This window comes from Capra hircus, unplaced genomic scaffold (assembly GCF_001704415.2).
Source record: "Capra hircus breed San Clemente unplaced genomic scaffold, ASM170441v1, whole genome shotgun sequence".
Classification (NCBI taxonomy): domain Eukaryota; kingdom Metazoa; phylum Chordata; class Mammalia; order Artiodactyla; family Bovidae; genus Capra; species Capra hircus.
Window position 1 is genome coordinate 1 of NW_017217993.1, and position 12,167 is coordinate 12,167.

The 12,167-nt window shown below is 44.6% G+C and overlaps 1 pseudogene; it reads right to left on the reverse strand.

The window, feature by feature from the left end:
- Positions 1–9,056: 9,056 nt before the first annotated feature.
- On the reverse strand, positions 9,057–10,648 carry LOC108635522 (annotated as a pseudogene).
- Positions 10,649–12,167: the final 1,519 nt, after the last annotated feature.

Here is a 12,167-nt window from a genome sequence, read left to right on the forward strand (position 1 = left end):
TGTGGTGAAATCCTTTGCCACATTCCTTACATGTCTAACATTTCTCTGCAGTATGAATTCTCTGATGTTGAGAAAGACCTGAACTCTGGGGAAGGCTTTGCCACAGTCTGTACATTTATCAAGTCTCTCCCCAGTATGGACCCGTTGATGTCGAGTAAGAAGTGAACAATGGATAAAGGCTTTGCCACATTTGTTACATTTGTATGGCTTCTCCCCAGGATGAGTTCGCTGATGTACAGTAAGACTCAGATGCCAGTTAAAGGCTTTGCCACATTCTGTACATTTTACAAGGTCTCTCCCCAGTGTGGATTCGTTGATGTTGTTGAGTTGAATGAATAATGGTAAAGGATTTGCCACATTCTGTACATTTATAAGGTCTGTTCCCAGTATGGACTTGCTGATGTTCAGTTAAAGTTGAACTCTCTGCTTAAAAGCCTTGCCACATGCTGTACATTTATATTTTGGCCATCTGATGCAAAAAGCTGACTCATTTGAAAAGACCCTGGTGTTGGGAAAGATTGAAGGCAGGAAGAAAAGGGGACGACAGAGGATGAGATGGTTGGATGGCATCACTGACTCAATGGACATGAGTTTGGGTAAACTCCAGGAGTTGGTGATGGACAGGAGACCTGGCGTGCTGTGGTTCATGGGGTCACAAAGAGTTGGACATGACTGAGCAACTGAACTGAACGGATTCATGTCAATAAAATCAAGATTATTTTTAATGGGTTAAAATATATACATCTACTTGTGAATGATATTCTTTGTATATTTTAAAATACACTAGGGTGCAAACATATACAATGGTATAAGATAAATTAGAGCTCCTGGTTCTGCAACTTTAATTTCTTGACAATCTGTATCATTTTATTGAGCTGTATCTTACAAATTCAACACAGGTGAAAACAGACTAGCACCAATATGATTATTGCAAATATTTTGAAAAAAAAAAAGTGAATAAGAAGACTATGTGTGATATGAGCATGGAGTGTACTGGAAGCATCCACACGTGGCTTCAGTGATGAAAACGCCCACTCCCAAAACACAGTGTCTATCATCAACACAGTGAGCATTCATTTTTCCAAAGCAAAGAGAAACCAAAAAGACGCGGAATTTCTCCATTAACTGTGAGGGTTTTCACACGTTACCCATTCCATTTTTCCACAGCCTTGTTTAAAGACAGAGGGAAAAAATGAACTTCCTAGCCTGATAATCTCAGAGAAATCACCAGAGCCAGTGGACAGCATCTGTCATGGTGTAAATGGATCACACGGAAGATGCACTATCAGAGCCTGGGCATTTAGGAGAAGGCACTGGCGCCCCAGTACTCTTGCCCTGGAAAATCCAATGGACGGAGGAGCGCTGGTGGCCTGCAGTCCATGGGGCCTCCAAGAGTCGGACACAACTGAGCGACTTCACTTTCACTTTTCACTTTCATGCATTGGAGAAGGAAATGGCAACCCACTCCAGTGTTCTTGCCTGGAGAATCCCAGGGATGGAGAAGCCTGGTGGCTGCCGTCTATGGGGTCGCACAGAGTCGGACACGACTGAAGCGGCTTAGCAGCAGCAGCAGCAGCAGCCTAGGAAATTATAAGAACAACAAAAGATATCAGTTTTATGCAAAATTCATTTTATATATACTTCCCTCTGTTTTGTATCCTAACAGTGTGTTTAACTAGTAAGCCCATTACAGAGGACAGTGTCTCCTAGTTTTCATTTTATTTCTGTGCATTTTCTGAAAAATTCTGGATCACTGAGTTGATTCAATATATAAGGGCATTTTCTAACTCGTAAAGAGCTGAATTGTATCCACGTGTGAACTCATCATGGCATTTCCTCTACTTCCCGAAAATCCCAACACTGAACCACATCCCAGTGGGAATCTCGGATACCAGTGCCTCTCCGTGTTGATCTCTCACAAAGGGAATATGTTCACCATTCATCATCAGATTCCTATAGAAAGCCAGGATACAGACACATGGAGAACAGGGGGACACAAGGGAGAGGTGGTCTAAAGAGCCAGTCTTCACTATGATAAGAAGAAAAGGGAAAAAAGAGTTGATAACAAACACCTCAGGCAGAAAAATTAGAAGCAGAGAACTAAAGGTTTGCGGATTCTCAGTCTAGGCATTTCAGGAGGAAAACCAGACACAGCCCCAGGCCTGGAACAGAACATGGACCTGGAAGCTGCCATTTCCTCCTCTTCTTCCTCCTGCTCTGTCTTCTCTGGGGATGTCATGTAGCAAACACACTCTTCATCTTGAGAAAATACCTTCAAAGGCATCTGCACAGCTCTTTAACTGCAACTACTTCACCTACAGACAGAAGGACCTTGAAAAGCTGAAAAAGGCCAACCTCTCCTGTCCTGTCTCAGGAGAGATTCGGGAACAATCACCTCCTACTTGGAGACCAGCCTTTGAACTTATTTCTTGATTGTTCTCTCCCCATAGAGAGCTCCTATCCTCTGCTCACACAGATGATGTGAGCTGACTGCCTTCCCTGGTCCAAATCGAGCTAGACCAAACCTGTAGCCACTCCTGACTGAAGCTGGTCCTCAGCTCTCACAGATGGACCAGGAGCCACGTCCTTAACCTGGGCCTTGCTTTAGAGTTCCCTGGAGCACTTCCTACACACCACATGATGCCTCCACAGGACCAAGAGAGAACTCTGTGGGGCGTGCACCAGGGGAGGTCCTTTCCTAACACTGGTCACGTGACCCTGATGGGGAAACAGATGGAAATCACTTGGCCATTGGTTCAGATTCTTTCTGAACCATTTCAGTGAATATGAACCCCTCGAGGTCAGGTCCCCACTTTAAGAAGTTATGAATCTGCAGGTCTGAGATGGGGTCATTAAATATGTCTTTAGCAAGTTCTCTGTTCTGATGCTTCTTCCCCAAGACCCACACTCAGGAGCCCTGAGCTTGAGCCTTCTCACTCAGCACAGCTGAGACATCTCAGGAGGGGAGGGTTTAGGGTGGGAATTTCTGAGGGAGGTCAGGCTAGAACCAGGCAGAGAAAGGTCCAGTACTTGGGGTTCAGGTCTTTCTAAGGGACCCTGGGTGAAGTGCTGTGGGCTCCCCAGGCTGAGCGTGGATGGGTCCATTTAAACCAGAGGAGCAGGAATCTGGTGTGCTCTGAGGGTGTCGCTGAAGGGGGGCCTGTGCAGTAGATCCAGGGGTTCGGCAAGACTGCTGATCTCAAGGAAGGGGGTCGTCTAGTGGAGGAGGATTGGCTGGTGTGAGTTCAAGGACCTGCAGGCTGCCTGCTCCCCAGACAGAAGCTGAGGCAGCAACAGCACGGAGCAGTCAGGGAAGCTCTCAACAATACTCTGTCTGATCCTTCTTATTAGAACCATCACAATGTCCCTGCAGTTACAGAGAAGGGGAAAGAGTACAATGGATAAATGATGGGAAATACATGATCAAAATATATGAGGCTTAAGGGCAGTGACAGATGTCATCCACTGTGCTACCTAATAGTTCACTCTTATGCATTCTTCCCTGCAACCTTAAATAAGGCTGGAGAGGTTAATGTCGGTGGTAGGTAAACACTTCATTCATTACACAGCAACTGTAACACCAGAAACCATCCAGTTTTATTGATTAACATGTATGAATATCACACATAGTCAGAATGAAACACAATCCACTGTGTGACCCTTGATTAGAATACAGATTACTAGCATAGACAACGATATTCATTTTTCTGATACAATGGTCTGAGAGTTGCACTTTCTATGGTTACAAAAGGAAGGCTAATAATTTAATAAACAAGGCATAGATTAATTACATGATTTTTCTGGGAAGGGTTTCCCATACTTTTCCAGGGTATCAGAGAAGTCTTTATTTCAAACATGTCAATTAATATTCATGACTTCTCTTGATATTATAAAAATACATCAAAATTTCAGTCAACTGTCATTGTATTATCCTTAAAAAGCCAGTGACATTGAAAATTTAGAACAAACCTCTGTCTGACTTTAATATGTGGAATTAGTCCCTGAACACTTACATCATGGTGACCTACAGGGTTGTTTGACACCAATGACAAACACCTCCATTAGATGTTCAGTGTACATGTTATATTACTACGTACTTAACGTCCTTAATGGAGAATAAATACCAATGGTTCCTACCTCAGATAGAAGGGATTCTCTTATCACTGAGTCAGCAACCATCAAAAACTTGAGTTCACATACACAGTAGGAACAAACCATAATATGTAGTATTTTGAGATTGAGTTACTTTCATTCGGTTTTCAAATAATCTCAAATATGTCAAAACAAGCAAGAATACATTGCTAATACTTGTACCACTCCACACACAACCCTTCATTCTAACATATCAATTTTCTCTGTTTTTAACTGTGGATTGCTATGCACAGTAATTCTCCTTCAGAGGAAATTCAGGAAAGTGGAACTGATGAAATGTTTCCTAGTATGCCTTCTCTGATATTTATTTAGAGTTGATTTTTATTACAACTTTCCTACTTTTTTTTTTACATCATCACATATCTTTCCTGCAGATATGCTCTCATGTTTTCTAAAGTGTACATTTAGGACTAACCTCTTTCATCACTTATTACATTACTAGAGTTTCTCTCCAGTACGTGCTCTCTGATGTCTAGTGAGGTCAGAGCTCTGATTAAAGCCTTTGCCACTTTCCTTACATTTAAGTTTTTAAGTTTTCTCTGAAGGATGAACTCTCTGCTGTTGACGAAGACTTGAGCTCTGGTAAAGTCTTTGCCACATTCTTTTACATAGGAATGGTTTCCAGTACAAATTTGCCAATGTTGAATAAAGCTAGGAATTTGGTTAAAGACTTTGCCACAACCCTTATATTTATAAGGTTTCTCTCCAGTATGAATTATCTGATGCCTATTAAGAGTTGAACTATGATTAAAGTTTTGCCACACTCTGTGCATTTATAAGGCTTCTCCTCATTATGAATTCTCTTATGTTGAATAAATTTTCAGCAATGCATAAAGGCTTTGCCACGTTCTGTACATTTAAGTCTTCTCTGCATTACCAACATGAATTTTCAAATGTCTAGCAAGAATGGATATCAGATTAGTTTTTCCACATTACATATATTTATAAGGCTTCTCTCCAGTATGAATTTGCTGATGCTGAGTGAGATATGAGTACTAGTTAAAAGCTGTGCTCCATTCTGTACATATGAAAGGTTGCCTTCCTGTATGAATTTTCCTATGTCTATTTAGATGTAATGGTTTAGCAAGACTTTACCACATTTATTACACTTGTTATGCTTCTGCAGATTTTGAATACTCTGCTGTTGAATAAGTTTTAAAGATTAATTTCTCTTATATAGAGAAAGATGTGATCATTGATAAAAGATATTCATACATTTATTACTTTTAAAATCATTGTCTGAAGACTGAGGTCCCTGATGTTTCATAAGACTTGAGTCTCAGTCAACATTATGCCCAGTTTCATTGCATGAAAATCTTCTCCTTCCCTATAAATATTCTTGTGATTGTTGGAGGTAGCGTTCTTGCTTAAAGCTTTCCCCATTTTATTACACGTGAAAAATTCTTTCACATTGAGTATACTGTGATATGTCTTCAACCATGATGGTTGGATTAGTCTCTTTCAAAATAAGCAACATTACAGACTTTGGAACAAAGAGAAAAGAGCTGTTGGTTGAAGAATATTGAACTCTGGCTAAAAGATCCCTCAAATGGATTATGCTGGGAATTGTTAACCTAAATTTTAAATACCTGGTTTTCAGACATATCTTACTGTGTGCTAAATTGAAACCTGCATTCAGAAAGGTTTGAATGAGTATTTGCAGTATAGATTAGGTGACTTTCCAGATTTTCCATATTTCCTTTCAGAGAACATGTATGTGTCAAAAAAGCATGGGTCTTTGCTTACAAACATACACTTCTCAGCCGATATTAATGACTGAAATGGGCGTTTTCCCCAGTTTGGTTCATATCCTCCTTTTCTTTTGACAGTAATGTTTGTATAATGAGAAGCTGTCCTCATTTGGTTATGCCCATCATAACTTCCTCTCAGTATTTCACATGCCCTTTCACTGAATGTAAATTTCCAATGTGAAATCTTTCATATATTATTAACTTTCCTTGGGGAATAAATCTTCTAAGCCTGGCTTTTGGGGCATCAAACCCTGGATGTCATGAAAGACACAGCTGAAAGCAAATAAGTTATTCCACCACTTACTATTCTCACGGAATCTACTTTACAACTTAAATAAAACTGATACTCGCTTAGCTAGGTTAGGGATAAAAGAGACACAGGAGTCAAGACGGCAGAGGATTAGGAAGACGTGGAGTTCATCTCGCTCCACAGACACATCGAGAATACATCTGTCATGGAACAATATTCACAGAGCCCCTGCTGAACACGAGCAGAGGACCTTGACACCTAAAAGGACAAAAAGATTCCCTCATAGCCAGGTAGGATCAAAGAAACAAGAAGGAAACTGGTGAGGAGAGGAAGTGAGATGGGACCTGCAACCCTTGGGGAGCTCACTGGGACAGAAGGGAGCCTCATTCTCTTATGGGAAGAGGAGGCAGTACCAGCTAGAGGGAGGCAGGACAGAGTGAGACCTCTACAGATGTACTAACCACAGCCCTGCTCCCCAAGCCTGAGAGCGGTGTCCACCGCTGCACACAAGGGTGGGTGCTGGAATGTGGGGTTTGGAGAGCAGATCCAGGCAGAGGACGGGGGTTGCTGTGAGGAGACATCTGAGTGGCAGGAGGGAGGAGGAGCTCTGCAAACGGGAGTGCTTGTGGAGGAAGCCTGAACACCAGAGAAGCAGAGCAGCGTTGTTGAGTGATGCCCCAAGGGCAGGGCCGCCATCCCATCCTCTGTCGCGTGCTCCGCCTTTGCCTCACTAGGCACTAGCGAGGGCTCCCAGCACGGTCCGTTCAGTTCAGTCGCTCAGTTGTGTCCGACTCTCTGCGACCCCATGGACTGCAGGGCGATCTCATGACCCCAGCTGCTGCCTCCTCCTCAGCAATCTTAAATTTACAAAGCGAACATTTTCACCAATGCTAGGTGCCTACGAATTCTGTAATGCAGTTCTTCACACAAGTGTTTTTATTTTGCTGTGTTTTAGTAGATGTTTTGAATCTAAAATCTTAAATGATCTTGATATATAATTAATCAGAAAGTAAGAACGTAGGGGACACAGTCCTGGTAAGCTTCATAACAAACAAGACAAACTTAACAAAGTAACAGTTCTTACGAAAACAAACAAGAATTGAGATCTTAAAATATGGTGGAATTTTTTTAAGTCTCAATTCTTGTTTAACACAGGGAACTCTACTCATTGCTCTGTGGTGACCTAAATGGTATGGAAATCTAAAATAGAGTGGATAAATATTGTATATGTGCGTGCTGCTAAGTCGCTTCAGTCACATCTGACTCTTTGCCACTCTGTGGACGTAGCCCGCCAGGCTCCTCCGCCCATGGGATTCTCCAGGCAAAAATACTGTAGTGGGTGGCCATGCCCTCCTCCAGGGATTATACACACACACACACACACACACACATATATATATACATGTATATATACATATAAGTGATTACTCTGCAGTACAGCATAACCTAACATCAACATTGTAAAGCAACTATACTCAAATTATTTTTTTCATTAAAAAAATACTTTATATAATCTAACAAGTTTAATAGTGAGAATTAACCACAAACATTTAGGTGGTAATGTTCTATTTCCCAGTCAGCAATTTAAAAATTCCATGAGTGAATAAATATAAAAGTATTTTAGGTTTGTGGAAATGGGGCAGATACACTTAACATTATTGATATTAGTTTGTACAAAGAAAACCAAACTTTGAAGAAATCTTCAGATTTGTATTTCTCACTGGAGAGAGGTCCCTTATGCAGTGAAGAAATCAGTTGAGTATGAAATGTATCAAGTCATATGTGTAGTTTGCAGGGGATTGGAAATTATAAAGCAGAAAGCAAATACTATCTGTCCCCAGTATTCCTAGAAGTTTGGCAGTTTGTCCATGACTCCACTCACACACTTCTGTCTAGAGACAGAAGCAGAGCATTTAAAAGAGCAATATATGAGGAAAATATGAAAAGGGTTATATTTCATTTTCTTGGGCTCCAAAATCTATGCAGAAATTGATTGCAGCCATGCATTGGAAGGACTGATGCTGAGGCTGAAACTCTAATACTTTGACCATCTCATGTGAAGAGTTGGCTCATTGGAAAAGACCTGATGCTGGAGGATTGAGGCAGGAGGAGAAGGGATGACAGAGGGTGAGATGGTTGGAAGCATCACAGCTCAATGGACATGGGTTTGGGTGGACTCTGGAGTTGGTGATGGACAGGGAGTCCTGGCGTGCTGTGGTTCATGGGGTTGGAAAAAGTTGGACATGACTGAGCGACTGAATGAACTGAGACACCAACCTTTTGTCTGGTGATGCAGAGTAACTTATCAATTTTCTATCTGTCTTAACTATGGATTACTATCTACACTAATTCTCCTCCAGGAACTTCAGAAAGAGAAAGTGATGAAATGCTTTCCTATACATTCTTTTTCTTTTTTTTTTTAAACAGAAGCGCGACCGTTTCTTTATTAAATTATACAAAAAAAGAGGAGGGGAGGGGGACAGCTGTGGGGCTCGGCCCCACCACGTCCTGGCCCCAACCCGTCCTGGCGCTGTCTGAGAGAAAGGGCTCTGAGGGAGGAGACCCAGGGATCAGGCAGGGTAGGGATGGGCAGGGCAGAATCACCTGAGGCTGGGATGCAGAGTTAGGAAGCAGAGGCTATTGAAGGAGAGAGGCTGGCTGTGGGAAGAGAGGAGGGAGGGGGTGACTGGGGACCAGCTGGGGAGCTCAGATGGAGCAGGTAAGGAGGTGGAAGGTGGCAGTGAGGATGCAGGTGCGGCATGAGAAGGCTGGGGGGAGAGAGGGCGGCAACTCTGGCGCGGGCCCAGAGCAGGCAGCCAGGTGAAGAGGGTTGCCGCGGCGCTCCCCACCCCCACCTCCGGGCCCCGAGCGGCCTCCTCCACCCCAGCCCACTGGCAGGGGGCTCATGCCGACGCCCCGTTTTCTGCCTTCTGCCGCGTGGACCCGCTTCATCCTCCTTCAGCGCGGGCCCTTCGTCCTCCTCTTCTTCTTCCTCATCTTCCTCGCCCCCTTCATCCTCCTCCTCGCCGTCCTCGGCAGCTTCTTCTCCTCCTCCTCTGCGCCGTCCTCCTCCTCCTCCACCACTTCTTCTCCGCTCTTCCCGGCCTGCCTTCTCCTCCACCTTCTCTTTCTTCTCCTTCAGGTCCTTGGCGCTTAACTCGGCCGCTGCCTCCACGCTCTTCTCCGACACGGGGCCGGGCCGGAGCCGGGGCTGGCGGGAGCCGGGTCCCGGGGCCTGGACGGAAGGGCCCTGGGCAGCAGAGGCGGGCCGCGGCCGGAACCTGGCGCGGGGGCGGCGGCCGCTGGGCGAGCGGGGGCTCAGGAAGAGGCGCAGAGGCGCGGAGCGGGCGGGGCGGGGCGGGGCGGGCGGGCGGGGCGGGCGGCGGGGCGGCGGGCGGCAGGGGCGGGCGGGCGGGCGGGCGGGTCTGCAGCGGAGGCCGCAGGGCTGCGCTTCCGGAGGGCGGGCGGGCGGCGTGCCGGCGCTCAGGCCGCGGTGGCTCGGTCCTCGGCTCGCCGCCCCCGCCCCCGCAGAGCTGCCGCCGACCAGCCGCGCCCATACATTCTTTGATATTTATTTAGATGTGATTAAATACTTTGTTACCTTTTTGTTTTAACATCACTCACTCATGTTTCTTTTATACACCCTTTCCTGTTTTCTAAACTACATTTGGGATGAACCTCTTTCATCACTTATTCAGTTTAGTTCAGTTCAGTCGCTCAGCCGTGTCGGACTCTTTGCGACCCCATGAATCGCAGCACGCCAGGCCTCCCTGTCCATCACTCAGACTCGCGTCCATCGAGTCAGTGATGCCATCCAGCCATCTCGTCCTCGGTCGTCCCCTTCTCCTGCCCCTATCCCTCCCAGCATCAGAGTCTTTTCCAATGAGTCATCTCTTCGCATGAGGTGGCCAAAGTACTGGAGTTTCAGCTTTAGCATCATTCCTTCCAAAGAAATCCACGGCTGAACTCCTTCAGAATGGACTGGTTGGATCTCCTTGCAGTCCAGGGGATTCTCAACAGTCTTCTCCAACACCACAGTTCAAAAGCATCAATTCTTCAGTGCTCAGCCTTCTTCATAGTCCAACTCTCACATGCATACATGACCACAGGAAAAACCATAGCCTTGACTAGACGGACCTTAGTTGGCAATGTAATCTCTCTGCTTTTGAATATGCTATCTAGGTTGGTCATAACTTTTCTTCCAAGGAGTAAGCGTCTTTTAATTTCATGGCTGCAGTCACCATCTGCAGTGATTTTGGAGCCCCCCAAAATAAAGTCTAACACTGTTAACACTGTTTCTCGATCTATTTCTCATGGAGTGATAGGACCGGATGCCATGATCTTCATTTTCTGAATGTTGAGCTTCAGGCCAACTTTTTCACATCTCCTCTTTTACTTTCATCAAGAGGCTTTTTAGCTCCTCTTCACTTTCTGGCCATAAGGGTGGTGTCATCTGCATATCCTACATTCCTAGAATTTCTCTCCAGTATGTACTCTGCATATACATTAAATAATCAGGGTGATGATATATACAGCCTTGACATACTCCTTTCCCCATTTGGAACCAGTCTGTTGTTCCATGTCCGGTTCTAAACTGTTGCTTCTTGACCTGCATACACGTTTCTCAGGGGGCAGCTAAGGTGGTCTGGTATTCTCAGCTGTTTAAGAATCTTCCACAGTTTGTTGTGATCCACACAGTCAAAGGTTTTAGTGTGCTCCATAAAGCAGAAGTGGATGTTTTTTCTGGAATTCCTTTTTCTTTGAACCAGTGAATCGTTGGCAATTTAATCTCTGATTCCTCTGCATTTTCTAAATCCAGCTTGTACATCTGCAAGTTCACGGTTCACGTACAATTGAAGGCTGGCTTGAAGGATTTTGAGCATTACCTTGCTAGCATGTGAAAGAGCGCTATTGTGCAGCAGTTTCAACATTCTTTGGCAATGCCCTTCTTTGGACTCGAATGAACACTTCACTTTTCCAGTCCTGTGGCCACTGCTGAGTTTTCCAAATTTGCTGGCATACCTAGCGCAGCACTTTCACAGCATCGTCTTTTAGGATTTGAAATAGCTCAGCTGGAATTCCATCACCTCCACGAGCTTTGTTGGTAGTAATTCTTCCTAAGGCCCACTTGACTTCACGCTCCAGGATGTCTGGCTCTAGGTGAGTGACAACACCACTGTGGTTGTCCAGGTCATTAAGACCTTTTTTGTACAGTCTGTGTATTCTGGCCACCTCTTCTTAATCTCTTCTGCTTCTGTTAGGTCCATGGCATTTCTGTCCTTTATCGAGCCCATCTTTGCATGAAATGTTCCCTTGGTATCTCTAGTTTTCTTGAAGAGACCTCTAGTCTTTCCCATTCTATTTTTTTCTTCTCTTTCTTTGCATTGTTCACTTAAGGCTTTCTTATCTCTCCTTGCTAGTCTTTGGAACTCTGCATTCAGATGGGTATATCTTTCCTTTTCTCCTTTGCCTTTCGCCTCTCTTCTTTTCTCAGCTCTTTGTAAGCCTTGCTCAGACAACCATTTCTCCATTTTGCATTTCTTTTTCTTGGGATGGTTTTGGTCACTGCTCCTGTACAAGGTTACAAACCTCTGTCTGTCCATAGTTCTTCAGGCAGTCTATCAGATCGAATCCTTGAATCTACTTGTCACTTCCACTGTATAATCATGTTGTTGTTGTTCCGTCGCTCAGCTATGTCTGACTTTGCAATCCATGGATTGTACCACACCAGGCTTCCCTGTCCATCACCACCTCTGGAACTTGCTCAAACATGTCCGTTGAGTTGGTGATGCTATCCATTGTCTTGTTCTCTTTTGTCCCCTTCTCCTCTTGCCTTCAGTCTTTCCCAGCATCAGGGTCTTTTCAATGAGCCAGCTCTTCACATCAGGTGGCTAAAGTATTGGAGTTTCAGCTTCAGCATTAGTCTGTCCAGTGAGTATTTGGCACTGATCTCCTTTCGGATGGACTGGTGGATCTCCTTGCAGTCCAAGGGACTCTCAAGAGTCTTCTCCAAC